Source organism: Teleopsis dalmanni, chromosome X (genome assembly GCF_002237135.1).
Source record: "Teleopsis dalmanni isolate 2A chromosome X, ASM223713v2, whole genome shotgun sequence".
Taxonomy (NCBI): Eukaryota; Metazoa; Arthropoda; class Insecta; order Diptera; family Diopsidae; genus Teleopsis; species Teleopsis dalmanni.
The window spans coordinates 88232007-88251999 of NC_051848.1; the positions used below are offsets into that span (position 1 = coordinate 88232007).

The following is a 19993-nucleotide window of genomic DNA, read 5'->3' on the forward strand; positions in this document are numbered from 1 at the left end:
TAAAAAAGCTGCCTTAAATTTGTCATAGAATATTTTATAGAATAAAATATTTATAAGCAACGTATATAAAATATTTATAATGTTCTAATCAATACGAGTAATTTTAATTTAAAATAAATATTTTTAGAATTCCAGATAAGACTTGAAGCTATTCTATAGTGCAATTGGTTTCTTTTTGAAATATTCAAAAAGATACAATAGAATAATATAAGCCGAAATAGCTCAGTTGGGAGAGCGTTAGACTGAAGATCTAAAGGTCCCCGGTTCAATCCCGGGTTTCGGCAATTTTATTTTAAGAGTGAAAATGTTCATAAATCCGGTCACCATAATTTATTATGTTTTTAAATGTATTCTGCATTTTAAGTGCAATTAGTTAGTATATGTTTATTTTAACTTTGAAAATGTTCATTGATTATCTTCAGAAATTTTAGAGAATTCTTTTTTATCACTATTGTTCTGCAATTGTTATATTTTTCCATTTTCCGTCTTTTTAGTGTTTTTGGTAGTATTAGCTAATAGTTTAACGTTTGCATAACTTATATAGTTAATACCTTTTATATGAGGTATTGCTTATATGAGGTAAGTATTATAGAAGGAAAATTATATTTTTAATGTATATAAATTGAATTATATTATTATTTAAAATAGGCTATTTGTGCACCCCGACCTAAAAGATCTATTGTGCGCCTATAGGCCCAACTAGGACAATTTTAGACTATTTATAAATCTTATAATTGCAGTGGGCTTAATTTTACCTATTTGATTTGGGACCAGGATCCCGCTACCAAGGTAATCGAGTCTACGTCTTGCCACCGCTGGGCAGTTGCATAGAACATGTTCCGATGTTTCCTTCTCCTCATGACAGAGTCGACAGGAATCACTTTCTACCGCACCTATAATCTTCATGTGGTAATTAAGTCTACAGTGCCCTGTAAGAAGTTCAGTGTAGATTTTGATATCATTTCTGCTAAGGTTGATGATAGCATCAACTTTGATGTGTTCAGGATCAATGAATCTTTTTGACTGTCGCATGCCTTTTTGAGCTCTCCAGTGTTCAAGTAGATGCTGTTTCTCCCGTTCACATAATAAGTTGTTCGTGAAGCTATTTGTTACCCCGCAGAAGGGCTCTGGCCCAATGAAAGGAGTACATGCACCCTTCTTTGCTAATATGTCTGCTATTTCATTGCCCTCATGCCCCTCGTGTCCCGGTACCCACATAAGAGTAACATAGTTCCTCGATGCTAGGGTGTTGAGAAGTTGAAAGCATTCCCAAACCAGCTTTGATTGGAATGAGGATTTTGCTAAAGATTTTAGAGCTGCTTGGCTGTCTGATAGAATGCATATGTTGGTACCTCGGGTGCCCCTACGTATGCATTCTCTTGCACAAAGCTCTAAGGCATGGACCTCTGCCTGAAAAATGGAAGCAGTTTTTCCCATTGCGATTGCTTTATGGAAGTTTGGTCCCATAACTCCTGCTCCTGCACTGCCATTATCCATTTTGGACCCATCAGTATACCATAATTGAGAGCCCTGCTTTAAGTTTATTTTATTATTTCTCCAAGTTGATCGGTCACTAATGACCACTTCGAATTCCCTGGAGAAAGCTAATTTTCTATTCATCTTGTCGAAGACCTTAAGGCACGGAGAATTCCAGATTTCATCTAGAATCTTTGCGTGTCCTGTCAGATTGCCCTCTTTAAGATTACCTAGATAAGGAAGTCTTAGTGCAGCACTGGTCGCAGTCCTTTTAACTGTAATGTGTAATGGGGTGAGTCCAGTAAGCATTGCTAGGGCTTCTGTGGGGCACGTTCTCATTGCTCCCGTTACGCTTAGACAGGCTGTTCGATGAATCTTATTGAGAGTCATCTTAGCCTTCGTCTGATTTACCTTTGGCCACCATGCCAAAGAAGCATAGGTGATCATCGGTACTATTACGGTCTTGTACGACCAAGCCATCATTTTTGGTCGCAGACCCCAAGTTTTACCATACAGTCTTTGGCACGCATAAGTTGCTCTTAGAGCTTTGCCAGTTATATATGATAAATGGTTTTTCCAAGTAAGAGTTTTATCTAGAATTACTCCTAGATATTTCATTTCCTCAGATAGTATTAAGTCAGTGTCCCCTAACTTTAAGGTCCCTAGACTCATCTTCCTTCTTCTGGTGAAGGGTACTACATTTGTTTTATTCGGATTAATCGAGAGTCCTTTCTCTTGACACCAATTTTGAGTGATATTAAGAGCTAGTTGCATACGATCGGATATGGTGGAGTCAAATTTGCCTCTAACCATGATGACTAGATCATCTGCAAAGCCCTGAACTTCATATCCGAGGTCACCAAGAGACTGTAGGAGTTCGTCAATGACCAATAGCCATAGGAGTGGCGAAAGAACGCCTCCTTGAGGACATCCTTTGGTTGACTTGACAGTTAATCTCTTCGTCCCCATTTCAAAGATTATCGTCCTATTTTTCAACATATTGAGAATCCATGTTATGATCAGTCTGTGTATTCCTTTCCTGACCATTCCTGCCTCAATTGATCTGAATGTTGCATTATCAAAAGCTCCTGTAATGTCAACCGATGTGCAGAGAGCTATTTCTTTACCGTCTAAAGCCTTCTCGATTTTACTCGTCAGACTATGTATAGCGGTGTCGGTCGATTTGCCCGACTGATAAGCATACTGTTCAATATGTAGAGGTGAAGCTTTAATATAGACTTCCCTGATGTATTGATCTAGAATCTTCTCCATTGCTTTAAGCAGGAAAGAAGTAAGGCTAATGGGCCGAAAAGCTTTTGGCGTGTGATCCGCCTTTTTGCCTGCTTTCGGTATGAAAGCTACCCTAGCCTTCGTCCAATGTTTAGGTATTACGCCTAATTCTAGACTTATCCTAAATAAGTTTGTTAATATCGGTGCTAATATATCAACGCCTTTCTGAAGAAGGCACGGTTGTATATTATCGATACCAGGTGATTTAAACGGGCTGAAAGTGGAAATGGCCCATTTAGTTTTATTGACTGTAAAGATTTTACGGGCCAGTGAAAGATCTCTTCATGTAACCAATAAGAAACGAGTATCCTCGATGGTTTCCGTAGTCTCAGTATACATGGCGCAGCCTGGAAAATGAGTGTCCAGCAAAAGCTGTCCCGTTTCTTCCAGACTTACCGTAAAGCTTCCGTCAGCCTTCTTTAATGTAGAGAGGCTATTTGAGTGGTCTTTATTTAGAGATTTCTGGAGTCTCGCAGCCGCAGGAAGTGTTTCAATCTCCTCGCAGTGCCTCCTCCATGATTCCCTCTTTGATTTCCTCAATTCCTTATTGTAAGCCGTTAAGGCACACTTGTAAGATGCCCAGTCCCCATTGGACTTGGCTCTATTAAGGAGCTGGCGGGCTTTTTTGCGTAAAATATCTAGTTCCCTATTCCACCATGGGACGTTCCTAGAACGTTTCTTTTTGATAAGTTCGCAGCTATTTTCAAAAGCCCCTGTAATAGTATTTTCTAGTTTGTTAACCTCAAGATTTAGTTCCTGACAATTAGTAATCCTATTCCCAAGACAACTAATGTTTTGTTCTAAATAGAAGTTATATAGAGACCAGTTGGTCTTCCTAACATTTCTTATTTCGAAAGTGTCTTCAACTTCCCCTTCCAAATCAAAGCGTATATATTTGTGATCTGATAAGGAGTTCTCCTCTAACACCCTCCAATTTGAAATGTTGTTTGATATAAATGCACTTGCTAAAGTGAGATCTAATACCTCTTCCCTTATCGCATTTACAAAAGTAGGTTCGTTACCTTTATTAACTACCATTAAATTGTTAGTTGTGATATAATCAAAAAGTGACTCACCTCGTGTATTGATGTCTGTGCTTCCCCATACTGTATGGTGTGCGTTGGCGTCGCAGCACATTACCCACTGTAGGTTTCGGGTACGGCAGTATTCTGTAAGCTGCTGGAGCTCGAGAGACACCGCTTCCTCTGCGTCGCCAGGGAGGTACAGAGATGCAAAAACTATTATTCTCGTCCCCCTAGTACTAGGCACTTCTGCCTGTACCGCCACCAGATCACGCTGTATGAGCTCTGTAATTGGAAGAGATTTAATGGTTTTGTTAATCATTATCGCCGTTCTAGACCATCAACATTATTATCATAGATTAACTTACACGTTTTTGTCTGTAGACCGTTTATGCGCCCCTTTGTGGCTCATGGTTCTTGGATGGCCACAAAATCCAGACAGTGTTGTTCCACCAGGGCACTGAGCCTGTATGAAGCTGCTATAGCCCGGTGGAGGTTGATTTGGAGGCAATGAAGTTGCCTCCAAGAGTTTTGCGGATGTGGCGGAGTCCGGGACATTATATCCCAGACTGGCCCTTGCGGACCTTGCCGCCCTTCGTACCGCGCAGCAATTCCGCGGCCTCCGGGTCTTTTCTTTCCCATTTCCTCAGACGACCAGAGAGAGCGGAAGGTTTTCGGCCCTGGGCACGGATTCTGCCCCCTCTCAAGAGTGGTCCCCCGGAATTGAGACCCGTTTTCGGCTTCTGGTTGCTTGACTGAGCACAAGCCGCAGATGTTGTTGGTCGCTCATCTTCAACCACTTCCTTTGCTCTGTTTCCTTTATGTCTTGGTCTCAGCACGGCACTGCTAAGTCCATAGAAGACTTTATTGCCCAGCTTTCCGACCATTTCGGACGACATAGGATCCAGAGCAATCGCCATCTCGACGATATCGCCCTTATTGAGCCTGTGGAGTACCCGCCAGTCCCTGACACGCATGCCCGAATTTTGGCACTCAATTTGTCCTAGAATACGGTCGCTTTGCCAGGAAGCTGAGCCTGGGAAGTAGCCAACATAGATTTTAGACTTTGGCACTTCTGCCTCGTCCACTACCTTCAGCTGGGCTCCTTCCCACGGCTTCAAGGCTGGGATTGTCTCTTTAGACCAAGTTACAGTCTCGTCGTCCAGACAGTTAATGGTAAACCATCCGGGCTTTAGACTGTAACCGGCGAAATGAGGCTTCACCCCAGGAGCTCGACAAGTTTCGTACATCTTGTCGAGGATGCATTTCTGCACCTTGCCAATTTCCTCATTGGACCAAATGCCCTCTGGGAAATTGTGCGGTAGTATACCGATCTTCTTAGAGCGAACAGTCTCTGCTAGGGTAGGCTTTGAACAATGGTCTTCGGAAGAAGTACTGTGTTCAGCCTGCCCCACAGATACCGTCGCCACCTCTTTACTGGGACCAGGTTTGCCCCCGTGTGAGGTCTCTACTTCCTTCATCCTACTGAAAATCGGCAAAGCAGTTGCAGGCACTGTTGATTTATTATCAACTTTCTTGCCCTGTAGTGCAATCCGCTTTGTAGGTTTTGAGCTTGATGTTGGTGTAGAGCTGTCCGATCGGGATCTTTTTGGTGTTGCCTGCCCTTCGTTAGTCGCAGTGGCCGGCTTTACTGCCAAGGACCTTGCTGTTTCCAGCGGGATGCCCTTGGCAAGTAAAGCCTTCAACCTTTTGCGTCCAGCGCCGGATAGCTTCACCCTCGTTTGAGTCTTTTTAGTTAGACCAGGCTCCAGAAGATCTCTCTCCTGTTCCGAGGAGATAGACATCCCAGCCGACTCTTGGCTAAGTGGAATGTCCATTTCCTCCGGCTTGTCGGGTAGAGGACCAGGTGCCCTCTCCAACAAGTCGTGGTCCATTTGTTCACTGACGATGGTACCAGGTGCCCCCTCGTTCAGTGATAAGTTTTGGCTGTGTAAAGCCATATTTTGCACATTTAAAGGTGTGCAGTCCATAGAATTGAAAATGTTATTAGGTTCCATACAAAGTAAGTTTAAATAAACCGTGCAGGTTGGTCACCCATGAGCGCCCCCATGGGAAGGACAAATTGAAACCGTAGGTTTGCCAGACCTGGTACGGAGTTCGCTATTAAGCTTGACTCTACCCTGTCAAGCAAGTTCACCAGCATAGCTGTTCCACTGTGAGTTTAGGGGGTTTGTTTGGGGCAATAGGTATGTTCATATTCCAGTCTATCAAGACCTAGCCTTGGGAGCCTAGAATATGTACAGACCCTGCCCTAGGGAGTTTCCTTCTCCCCCGCCCGACTATCGGCGACCCACAAACAGCAGAGACATGACCGTACTGAAGGCGAGTCATTGGTCTGATAGATAGCCGCACTTTCCTATAGGACTGACCAATTAGCAAGTGTCCATTAAAGTCCACTAGCTAGCCTCAACGACTGATCAGGAATCGTAGATACCTACTTTCAACCTGTGCGTTGGCGGCAGTTCTTAGTTTGTGTGCTGAATCATGTCACATGAAAAATCATCATGTCATGACTTCCATATGACATGCTTCAGTCCACAATAAGCCCCTACACCACGACAAGGTGACTACCTAGCAGGGGAAATTTTAATTAAGATGATATATAAATTTCTTTATATATTTTCTCATGGTTTCAGCTTAATTCCAGTATTACTTCTTATTTAATAACAAAGCTTCATTGAAATTTTTTTTGTGGACGAGCCGTGATGAGTTCAGGTAATATGAATGAAATATTTGCAATTCAGTGATTTTAATTTCTTACTTATTTAAGGTTCTCTTGGCTGTAAGATCAATTTTATTTTTGCTGCAAAAATTTATCATTACAAAATATTTATGTTTTTCATATTTAATAAAAAATCTGTCATAACTGCATTTCTTTCCGCAATATAAATGTACTTTCATATGCAATATTTTTAAACAGTTAGTAACAGATAAGCTGTATTCTTTTGACATGAATGCTCGAATAGAACAACTTTTAGAGCTTAAGAATAACTTGGCATCACTGTCTAAGCAAGTACACATATGACAAGTGAGAAAATTTCAAGCAAATTTACGGTTGAATTTAATAAAAAATTTTATATAGAATTATACATATATTTAATGAATGACACATAAATATTATTGCTGATCATTTTATATTGTACGTATTTGAATTTATGTAAAATAATACATACATTAATCCATACAAACTAACGATATAAGGCGGATACAAAGAGAGCGGCACTTTGATCAAATATTTGATAGTTCCAGCTCTTCAGAAGAATCTGGTCAGGAAGTGTATGAAAAATGTGTTGACTTCAAGTTAACAATTGAAAACTTGAGTGAGTTGGACTTCAAACGCAATTTCGGGTTATTGTGTGAACCAGTGAATTACCTAATATGTGCGTATATGATGAACTAAAATGAATTAAATAATTATTTCATACTATTTTCAGCAAGGTTTTCCCAGTCTGAGTATTTTCCGAATCGAGTGCATGGTGAAAAGTTCGCGTGGGCTGCTGGAAAGCAGTTTACATGTATATTTGGTATGTAAGGAGCATTTGACCAATAGGCAGTTGGCAAATTTTTTTCGGGTATCTGGAACTATGGCGTGGTCTTCAGTCCGGCGTGTAACTGCTTTTCTAATTTTAGTATGCTCTGAATACATTATGTGGCCGCGAGAAGTAACTGCAATAGGTTTACGCAAGAAATTTCAGGAAAAGAAGTTTTATGTATTGCATTTTTTGATGAACAAAGAAATTAAAAATTCCTTAATAAATAATTAATTTCTTCACAATTACTGACCTGTCAGCCATTTTCACAAATTTTATAAAAAAAAAATACTTCTTTACAATATTTAAGTTTACTCATTAACACTCGCAACATTTGTAAATAATAAACAGCTGATTGGCTTCATAAAGATAAGGTTTCGTATGCCAAACTATATCCCAACCTATATGGTGCCGTCACTATGTACCTAAACATAAAAACTTCATTTTCAGTACGTCAATCGTGTTAGAAATTTGCCGGATAATTAAAACTTAATAATTTAATATTTATAATAAGTAGTAAGATCAATCGAGACTTCCGACAGATTGCAAAACCTTTATATATATAATTATACCAGTTTATAAATATATTTGTAATCAACATATTTAAAAAATAAAAAATCTCAAATACTACTACTTCAACGACAATTTCTAAAAGTATATATATAATCACCTCCGCGAAGAGAAATAAATAAAACCTCAATATAAACTCCCCAGAACCAACATAAGATAAGAAATTGAAAATAATTTCTCAAATGAACAGAACAAATAGTAACAAACATTTTTTGTTTTGGACATAAATGACTCTATTAGTATTTCATTTATATTAAATATTCCAATCTATTAAAATCAATCATTTAGGTTCAACAATTTCAAGGGAGTTATTATGCCAGAAAACTAAACTAAATGAGAATTAAAATTCCCTTGAACGTTAAATGTAAACCCTGAAATAATTATATAAATATACATATATTTATAAATGTACTTCAAAAAAAAAAGAAGTATAAATTTGTTTTTCTCTACTAGTACATAATAATTATCTTTTAAAAACTAAAAGAACAAAAATTATTACGAAAAAAAATACCCAACATTAAAATTTTTGGGGTCATAATTTTTTATCCCATTGGTAATGAAGACTTATTCAAAACAGCTTGTTCCTATATATTCTTATATAAATATTTGTCAGTAGCAAATACTGAAAGGGGTTTATTCTCAAAGAAATTCGACGCAAGACACAATAGTTTTATTTACTCTGTTTTATTCATTTAATATAAATGTATTGAATGAAATTTTGTTAACATGGATTACTAGTTTTGTATGAAAATATAGAAATTTTAATAAATAGAACAAAACCTTGACAGAACGCAGTCGACCTTTTATTAAAAAACTATATTCTGTTTTTTTTTTTTCAATAATCCAGCTATATCTCATCGCCTTTTTAATTAATGGATTCTAACCGCGCTCCATTGAAAAGATATTCTTCATTGAATACATTAGGGTGGTTAGGTCCATATTTCCTCATAAGATAACAACAAATATCCAATATTGTATCTTGTAGTAGTTAATTACTTAGCAAAGCAAATTGACAAATATAATTATTTAATAACATGTATTATTAATAATATGAAAAAAACTAAATATATTCGAAGGCACAGATCTAATTTCCAACCTTACCGTTGTACTATACAGAATCCGATGTTGCTATACTTACTATATATGCATTAAAATCAATAATCACTTCGATTAAAGAGACTAAAAAGCTTTTATGGAAATATGATCTTTTGAAAATCGGTCATTCGGAAAGTTTTTCCTTTTTAATGAAGTGTCATTCTGAATCTTAATTAACCACAAAATATGTGCATTTTTATGTGTGTTTCTTCATTTAATTTGTTAATTAATTCTTTAAGTGGATACAGAGGTTTTTCGAACAGTAGTGAACTATAACAGTTAAAATTCATTTTATTTATTACTGTATATTTAAACTTTCATAGCAAAAGTAACAAAACTCCAAAAATATGTGTGAACATAAAATGTCAAGTACGGCTTTCGATCAGTTGGTTAAGATGCGCTGATTCTGAGCTTCACATTTGCTAGCACCCGAGTTAGATTCCTGGTACTTGCAGTCTCAAAAATAATTATTTATGCATAAATTAATACAAGAATTATTTCCAAGACCAACGATGATGGGTATTTGGCAATACTCGAAACAGCTGTATGGTCAGCCAAAAATTCAATTAATTAATATAATATAAAAAATGAAATTTTTGTTGTTGTAGTTCACTACTGTTCGAAAAAACCTCTGTATGAAGTATATTTTAATTTTATATTTTAATTAATTGAATTTTTGGCTGACCATACAGCTGCTTCAAGTATTTCTTAATTTGTTCTGGAGATCCAAAATTATTATTTAGTACGTAGATATTAGTTCTTAAACATCAACATTTCTAATCTTTACACAGCTTTTATTCAGTACTTTATTAAGGCTATGGACATTTAACTTGACTTACTTTTCTACATGTTTTCGCAATGTTATATATTTTTTAAACTGCAGATCTTAAGCATAATCTGAGGACGAGTTTGAAGTACATTTTTTTCAAATCAAAGCTTGCTTGAATACATTTATTTACAAGTGGAGCCTACAAAAGTTAGTTAAGCATACGAATTGCCTATGTAGGAGGATTGTAATGAGAATATAATATATAAAAATACTTTATCATCTACACAAACATTGATGTGGAGGTATATCAAATACTAAGAGAATTAACTACAAATAGTATTTCCAATGCTGGACCGATTACACTATTTTGAGGTATGTTATCTTTTATGAAGCAAAAGGTTGAAGTAAGAGTATTACTCTTGACTCTGAATCTTACAGTTGCTTAGTGCGATTCAAGGAATTTAAGCACCTTATCAGATCCTTAACCTATGTTTAACCTATGTTTTCGTGAAACCTGAATGGGACAGTTTTATTCGCAGGAGCTAACTGCTTGTGTAAAACGTTCGTAAATCTCAGTGTATTCCACTTTTAGCAACCATTATTATTATTTAACTTCTTCAGAGTTGTCAAAATTATTCCATTTGTAAAATAACACCAAATAAGTATAGCAGGATTTTAAATGCAATACATGTTGGTTCCCCAATTATTTTCTTTGGTATGAACGTTTTATAACGTTTTCTATACCTAATTATAGATTAAATAAACTCCGGTTTAATATTATGTGATCATTTTGTTTACGTCCCTCGAAACTATTTGTGAGATAATTAGGCTTGAGTACTGATTCCCCGGTTCACCGGTTCTTTAAAATTTGAAGTTGAGGAGCAACTCTATTATCAGCCGGCTTAAGTTTTGATACAAATGGTTATACAGGTAGTGTAAAGTAAATGAAGATTTTTAAAATTAAAAATCGTTTTCTTTTTTGTTTTAACGAAAAGTTGAAAATCGATACTTCTTACACAGTTTTTTAAATTTAAAATTTTTTTGTGTAAATAGTGAACTGATTTGTGAGTTTATACGCAACTTTTGAACAATTTCAAAACTCGAAACTTCACCAATCCATTTTTTGATGCATTCTTTTACTCACCAATAAAAGGTTATTTAAGTGAAAGTAGTATATGTAATATTATTATCTTAGTATAATATCAATTCAATACTTACTATATGTATGACGTTCTAGAGCTCGCTTCATAAACTAGAAAAATGTCATACAAATAGGAAAATGATTGGACCTTTGGGCAGAGTTTACTTATTGCATCAAAGGTTAAAACAAAAAATAAAAATGCTCCAATTTGTCGAAGAATTGTATTTACTTTAATAAACTATACTTATGAAGTGTGGAACATTCAGTTATGAATGGTACAATTTATTTGTCTTAAAAAGAAGAAATATATATAACTCCAAATGTTTGTATTAAGAGCAATTATATATAGAATTTTACCATATAGAATTCACAGCTATGGCAATTTTGTCTAGTTGAACCCGCAAACGCTGTTTCCCCTCTCAACTGAGCTGTTTCCCGGTTCAACTGAATAATAACATTTGTTGTTATTTCTATATCTGTATCTGTGTGGTTAAGAGATTGTAAGGTTTGTCCATGTGAGAAGCAATACGTGTCTAGAATCTAATCGTACAGTTCTAAGGATAAAGCCTGAGCTCTGTTAATAGTATTTTTAAATGTCAACTAAATCTTTGGCATTTTTATGCGAAAATTATTTTGAATTTGTTTTTTCTTTTGAACTGCAAAAAAACTAGTATGTACTACTTATGTTACAAATATATTGATGTTATTTTGAATTCATGAAAAGTTTTTTTTTATTATATTGACAATTTTATTATGAACTATAATGTTATCTTAAAGCTAAATCATGAACAATAGTTTTTGTTACGCCATTTTGAGCATTTACATATAGATCAGAAGGTTTTCCAACACGGGAAGATGGAACATATAGCTGATCATACGAAAAACATGAATTTTCCAAATCCAATCCATATACTTTTAGTTTTTGACCTTGAAATTTATAAGTTGTCATCTCAAATGCCAAACGCATTGGAAAATGCAATCGTTTTAATTGAATTGGAACATCGGTTGGTATAATTGGTTTGCGGGAAAGTAATACATTTTCTGAACTTTCCACTTAATATTGTTGATTCAATTAAGTTCCTCCTAATCGTTTCCATAACTAATATTGTTCCAGTTCTTAACTTTGGTGGGTTTATATTGCGTAATAATCACTGTATCAATGGATTTGAACAAAATTGAATTACCAAACAATATTGTATGAATTTTGAAATAGATTTCATCGACATCTAAGTTCTTGGCAGCCAGAATTGCTCTACTATAGTACGATTGTGGGTTCTGATAATTTTGACATATATTAGGAAATACGTTTTCTATTAATTCCCCTTTTGAATTAACAATTTTACAAAATTTTTCTAGCAATTTAATAATTTGTATGTTTTCATGAAAACTCACGTTTGCATTTCCAATGTCCACCAATTGTTTGGAAAATAGCTCGGCAGTTAAATCGCTCCGTAATCTAAAACACATGTTTTCCATATATTATATTTTGCCTATAAACTAATGACCTTTGAGTAAATGCAGATTATGGTCTCCTGTTAGAGTCATTTAAAATTTCTAGTCGTATTTTAAATCGCGAATTTAACAGCGTATCCAAGATTTGTCGTACCAAATGAATATTACACATATTATTGTATTATTACGGCTTTAGGCTTCGCTTTATATGGAAACTCTCTTGAGAGTTGGATATAGGGTTTGTGCTAGGGACCCGCTGAGAAAAATAAGTGATATGTTAATTATACAGCACTTTTTTTAAAAATAAGTTTATTTTTTTTTAAAGATCCGCAGTGAATGAAGATATGTCTACAATAGGTTCAATTAAATGTAAATAATAAAACGATAATAAGAGTACATATGTATACACATTTTTTTAGAATTTGTTACCTATAACACAAATTTCGTTTTATTTTTGCTTTTACCAGTTACTACCCTAACCTAATAGAAGCGAAATTCAAGCTACTTTTTTTTGGACGTTATATTCCAATTTTTTCAAAATTAGTATATAAATATGTTGTTTTTATGTATATAACAGTAATAATGCGAAACAAGAAAGTTTAGATATATTCGGTTCACATAGGTAAGTGGCTCTGGTTTGACTTTAAGCATAAACAGGGGCACTATAGCGGTGAATGAAGAGATATGTATGAAAGAGTTAACTACATGGTATATGTGTGGTGCCATTATAAAAGAGGTGAACGACCGAAAACATCGGACTAATCCGGTTTGGTAATTATGAAACACAAATACAACATCAAAAGTGCGTTATGAATTATTGGAAACTATGAATTATTGAGCTGTTAATAATCGCTCGTGAGAATAGAAATTTGGATAGGATTGTACATGCGATTTTTTACTGAAAAAATAATTATTAAATCAACGATTTAATTAAATTGGAATAGCTTTTAACTATACCATTAATTGAAAAAATTAATTTTAAGAACAATATAGAATATAAAAAACGAAACTTAACACAAGAATAAATTCAAACTAATTTAATTCTATATATTGCTGTATAGTACAGTGCTAAGTCCATACGTACTATTTTATTAGAAAGTATCTAATGAAGTTACTAAATCTAATTTCAAAATGGTACGTGTTTAACACACACAAAATAAGTAGATTGTTTATTAAATAAGATGTTTGACCTTTTTTTCTCCAATGAAAAGTATTGCCTAAAGGACTGATTGCGTATACCTTGAAGAGCTTGAAGAGCAAAGATTGCGAACCCCGGACAAATTTGGTAACAAAATAACGTCGTAAGATGCAGAAAATAGAAAGAAACATTTAATAAAAATTTCAAGAGAAATGTATTTAAAAATTTATGATGAATTGAAAATGCAGAAAAAAATGTGTTTTATATGAAATGATTTTTTCCTAAGTGTTAAAAGTTTTAAGATGGCCCAGTATTTCCTTAGTTTTCCTATTGTGTATTCCTATCATAGACAAATTCAGTTCTTAACAAATGTCACACATATGAGTAACTAAAAAAAAATCATAGAAATTCCGAACGTTGAACAAACTTGCAATACTTTCCATTCTTTAGGCTGCCGCACACTTTACGAGTCTGTGTGGTACAGAATATCAAATTTGGTTGCAACTTCAAGTATAGAAGTAAAAAAAGTACCTCTAAAAAATATGAACTTAAAAGTAAAAACTTTTTTCCCCCATGCATTCCCGGAAACTACCGCATGTGTTAAGGAATCTTTTCGTTCGAGTCTAAATATTATAAATTGCTAGCAATGTATCTTTTATGTCTTCACAGATAACTTCATTAACAGCAATTTCAAGAGCTAAGTGCGTAAATGGAAAACGTGTTTTAAAAAGTTTGTGTTATTTTCTCAAGTTAGAACACTTTCTTATTCTTGAGACTCGAAAATATAAATAGAAACATTATTTATACATAAGTTGTCCATATTAAAGTGTACCTATCACAGTTTCATCTTTAGTTGTAGAAGCATCTAAACTTTTAAAATAGCATTTGAATTTAATTGTCAACTTGTAGACTAAATTTGATAAAGACAGAGGCGCAAAGATATACGTAGTTTATCATTTTCTTTATTATTCCATCACAGGTAAATTTAACGAATTCTAGCATCTGCGATCATCAGCGGTGCTAAAATAAAATGTGGATGGTCTGATACTAACTCAGACTAGTGAAATGAAAGCTTCCGTTTATAAAAAATTTAAGGACAGTAAATGAGAAGCTGAGTTTGATGGATGAAAGGTGATGGATGAAATGGTTGACCTCGAACTTTTGGAATGTAATGTTGATTTAATGACTATAGCGGTGCTGATGCTTTATGCAAAATGAAGACAATATTGAATATAACGCAAAAAAAATCATTAGTGGATTAACTGGAATCACTATACTACACATAAAATAATAATGGTTTGCAGCGAAATATACCAAAGATATATTTGCGGTTGTCATCTTAGTTAGCAATGCGGTATCCTCGCATAGCAACAGAGCAGTTGCAGCAGTAATAGATATTTAACTATTCTTAAAAGTTCGAAACGCTCTCCTTCTCTCCAGTTTTCTATTTTACTTATCACTTTAATATTAACTTAATGGTTTTATCATATTTTTAAAACACTTTTTATGAATAACATATGTACCTCATTTTGTAACCCAAAAATAATAAATTGTGAACAACACACCGCAATATAAAAAAATTTTGCAACGTTAGTTGGATATATTCAAACCGTCCCTCGGTAGAATAAAAGAAATAAATTTGGTCCACAGAAATAAATCCAGAGAAACATCAATCAAACGCAATTAACAAACTATTGGCTTAGTTAAACAATGACAAAAAATACCAATAGATTTTTGCCAGTAGGAATAGAAGATAAGCCGGAAAAAATGATAACTCAAACAGCAAAAGACATACCAAAGCCTCCACTTATTTAGATTACAGTTGTGCCAAATATTCTCCTCCCAATTGATAGGTAACTAAATGAATAAATAACAAAGATAAGGTTAAAGTTCGATTCAAATCTGGACATCTATATCCAATAACTACAAAAGCACTCAACAAAAGAAATGAGTAATTTTACACTCACAACCTGAAAAGTGATAAAACCTTCAATGTTCTATTTCCGTTTAATGTTTTAATTTCATCCTAACTAAAAATATAAAATCTGAAATTAAAATATTAGGATTTTAAGCAATTAATATTAAAAATAAAAAAGAAATATTTTATAAAAAAGTCACACCATTATTCTGGGCCAATTTTAAAGAAAGTCGCAACAACTAAGATATTTACCAGTGCTTGAAACCTCTTAACAAAAAGTGTAGAATACCTCAATATACAAACCTTGAAAGATATGGCTATACTAAAAAATTCTGCCATATATTTTAAGGTAACATACGCTCCCAATAAAACTCTTTTCCATGATCTTAACATGGCCGCCGTAGTAGATTAAATGGAGAAATGTAACACATCATATGCATTTCACCTTTAAACCCGCCCCAATTCTATTAATAAGAAGTTGGTTTCGTCTAAAAGAACATTTGGCAACATTTGGAGAGATGTTGCCCAATTTCGTTTATAAGTGGATAGGCATTTGATAAGTACCGAAGTCTGAGTCTGCCGAGACTACAACAGTGACATAGAACGCGTTCTGTTGTTTCCTCTTCTACGTCACAAAATCTGCAGCTATCGCCTCTAGTAATGCCTAGGTTCGATAGATGCTTTTTTATTCCGCAATGCCCAGTGAGAAAGCCTGTGACTAGTCGGATGTCATTTCCGTTCAGCATTATCAGCACCCTAGTTTTGGGTTTTGATCGATTCAGTATGGATTCTTTAGCTTGCCTGCAGACAATTATATTATCCCAATCAGTCTGAGCTGTTCTTTCGAGCCACTCATTAATTTTAAATTTGAAAAAGCTCCATGAAGGACCACAGAATGTATCGGCTTTCCCCTTTCCCTCAAGTTCGCTGTGCCTTGTGATCTATATTATGTGAAGCCTGTTGCTTTCAGCAAGGTCTTTCAGAAGTTGAAGGCATTCTCACAATAGTTTTGAGGTCACTCGAGGTGTGCTAGGAGTGCTTATTTACTGGCCAAAGAAAATATATATGTTTTTCCCCATGAAGGGCTTCCTTTTATATTCCCTTAGACATAGTTCAATTGCGTGTACTTCGGCCTAAAAAACTAAGTTTTCTTGACTTATTCTTGCAAATATTTCCTCTTTTTTTTTTGATCCCATATACTCCCACCCCCACTCCTTTATCGTTTTGGAGCCATCCGTGTACCACAAATGGTAGTCTTCAGCGAATGAAGGTATATTCCTTTTCCAGTCATTTCTGTCTGGTACACATATACTCACTATAATCTATATTATATTATAAGATCGAAACGCTGGTCAACTAAATGTTGCTATTCATTTATTTTTTATTGAACAGATTAATGGTAGTATAGAATATTTATAATGTTATTGGAATATGTGTATATAAAGAGAAAACGTTTTGCTTCACATTATTATAAGAAAATCATATATAAGCAAGATAAGACAAGTTATTTGAACAAAACTGATAAGTCTGATTAAAAGATTTGTTTATATATACAACATAGGTACTTGTAAAATCATGATAATATCAAATACATAGGTGTATACATATACACTGCGTTTCACTCGAATAGCACATCTTGATTTCAGTTTCATTTAAGCGGCCAAGCATTATGAAATAGAGAACAGGTCCAACTAAGAAACTATATTGATTGTGACCTTTCTGTGACCGAAATATCAACACAAATTGGAAGAAGGAGAAAAGTTATGTATAGTTTTATTCAAAATGATCCCAATTAAAAAAAAAAAAAATACGAAAGGCCTCGTTATTAGCATTCTTAGCGATATAGATAAGCGAGCGATTTTGCAGCAAACTTGAAATTCGCATGATTCGGTTGACAAAATCCGGTCAAAAGCTGGTGTTAAAGCGAACAAATCCACGGTATGGCGTGCTCCTTCGAAAGGCAAACACCTTAAACGATTGAAATTAAAAAACAAATCACCAGTTAACTCTATAGGTAAAGAAGCTCGATTGATTTTTGTTGTGTCAATATGTGATTGGTCAAGGTGTGGTACCACGATATTTTCTCATATGAGAAAAAGTTTAATTGGAAGAACCAAATGGTTACAACTATTATTTCACTGATTTGAAGACTAAGACTCAGCAGTTGAATAATTTTCAACTTACTTACTATGGTACGTGCGAACTCCAATTCTTAAACTCAAATATTAATGCAAATCATACCAAGAAGTTTTAGAAAAGGCTTTTTTTGGAAAATTTTTTTAATCACTTGACCTGGACTTTCCAATACGACAATGCCACAATGCACACTGCCCGTGTTGTAAAATTCTACATTGAGTCTTGAAATGTTGCTATTCTGAACTAGACACCATATTCACCGGATCTCAATATAATAGAAAATGTTTCGGAACGGCTGGCCACAAAAGTTTATGTTTCTGACGAACAATTTTCAACCAAAATTGAACTAAATAAAGCCTTTCAGAGCGCGTGAGCTAAAATTTCACTTGACTACATAAAATATTGTTTGATTCACTTCCCAATATTATCTACGAGATCATATTGAACAAGGGAGGCTTACCCCATTACAAAGTTAAGTTTTCTAAAAATATAAAGTTGTTATATATAGAGAGGTTTCGAAAAGTAGTGAACTACAACAACATAAATTCTTTTCATATAATTTTGATTAATTGAATTTTTGGCTGACCATACAGTTGTTTCGAATATTGCCAAATACCCATTATCAGTGGTCTTGGAAATTATTTCCTATATTAAATTATTCGTAAATAATTCTTTGAGACAGAAGTATTAAGACTGAACTTGTGCCCTGTTAACTAACCCCAAGCCGTAGTTGACTTGTGTGTTTGAACTTGGAGTTTATCTAATAATTTGCTGTGAATTTTCATCAACAAATTCACTTGCTGTGTTATATTAGAATAAAATCATAAACCAGTTGTTGAATTAATTAATTTTAGTTTAGTTTTTTAATTTTTAAATTTTACTACTCCTTTTTTGTAAAGGCATTATTTATTGCATGAGTTTATTTCGTTCTTGTGCAAAAAATCTAATCTTGGAACCTAAGTTGGTATATATATTAAAAAAATGTTGAGTTGAATACTGAAACTATATTTATGTATCATTTTTACACTTTTTTGTCGTCAGCTCCTTATTTAATATTTGTTCAACAAATTTAAGTGTTTTTTATTTTTTTAATAAACAATAATAATCCCACTATAAATAACCCTAATAAAAATCATTAAAAACCAATCGTTCTTGTATTTCTTTCAAGGATATAGAGAAAAGATATTGAATATGTGGAGTGTGCTATTGAACTAAAAAGCAGTGTACGCATCCACCTATTTATGATGTGTTTCAACCGTACCTTACCGCAGCGAAAACTGAACTTGGAGAACCATGTTACGCATTTCATTATTTTAGTGGGAATACTCAATTTATTGTATTTATTTTATTCTATTCTCAAGACGTTGTTTGAACTGCTGTTGTTAATATCGTAAGCTATAGTGTTATTACAGGCTAGGGAATTCGAAATGGCAGGAAAACTTGCTTCGCAGTAAATCACAATGCGGAGAAGATTAAGTTCACACATCTAAAACTTGGTGCAACACGCAGCTTTCTTCTCAGAATAACTTAAAGAGCTCGAACAGCACATCGAGTGAAGGACTTTAGCTTCGTATCAATGAGAAATAAAACGTTGAGAAACTTAGCAGTCATAAGTTGCAGAATTTTTGAAATTAAGTTGCAAATTTTAATTTTTACTTAAGTATATTTCTATATCCATTTGCGTAGAAAACTCTCAACGTCTGATAAATTTTTTTAATAGCATCTTTTACTAATTTGTGTTTTGAGTTTTATAGAAAAAGATATGACTTTCTAGATGATTCCTACATACCTATGTGGTGCGTTTTAATAAGCAATGCAGAACATTGCTTTTTTTTAAAGGAATGTACTTATACACAGTCGTTCTTTCTATTTCCACCTAATCAATTACATTCCAATCCCTTTCAAATGGTGAACAAACATATTATTATATATTTTCTACTAAGAATCTACTAATATACCGCTTCGAACAATATGCAACACAATAGACCTCTATATTATATTGACAAATATTTATCACACATTTCCTTAAATAATTTTGGAATTATCGAAAAAAACTCGTTGATCTCTATAATAACAATCGTCGTCGTTGAAAAGCAGTTCAATATATTACTCTTATTAAAATTTACAGTTCATAAAATGTATATCTTTAACACCATGTTTCCACTGCTAACTTAGCAAGTTACTAAGTAGGTTGATTGACATTTAATCGTTTCCTTTATCATAAGTTACATATTGTGTATAATATAAAAGTTCTTTGAAAGTCTTAAAAGAGCTTTGGTTCGAAAAATTTCTCTCAATAATATATCACACAAAAATTTAAGTTTATAATTAATGTAGTAAATCATTTATATATATATACATAAATCTGTTATAAATTTAATTAATGAAAATCAATATTCTATAAAATACTTACTTTCCAAGTATGTTTGCTTATA

The 19993-nt window shown here is 34.0% G+C and overlaps 1 non-coding gene across 1 annotated transcript; it reads left to right on the forward strand.

Moving 5' to 3' along the window:
• The first annotated feature begins 211 nt into the window (after positions 1-211).
• Trnaf-gaa lies at positions 212-284 on the forward strand. Its single transcript has one exon. It is a non-coding gene; the product is annotated as a tRNA-Phe (tRNA).
• The last annotated feature ends 19709 nt before the right edge of the window (positions 285-19993 follow it).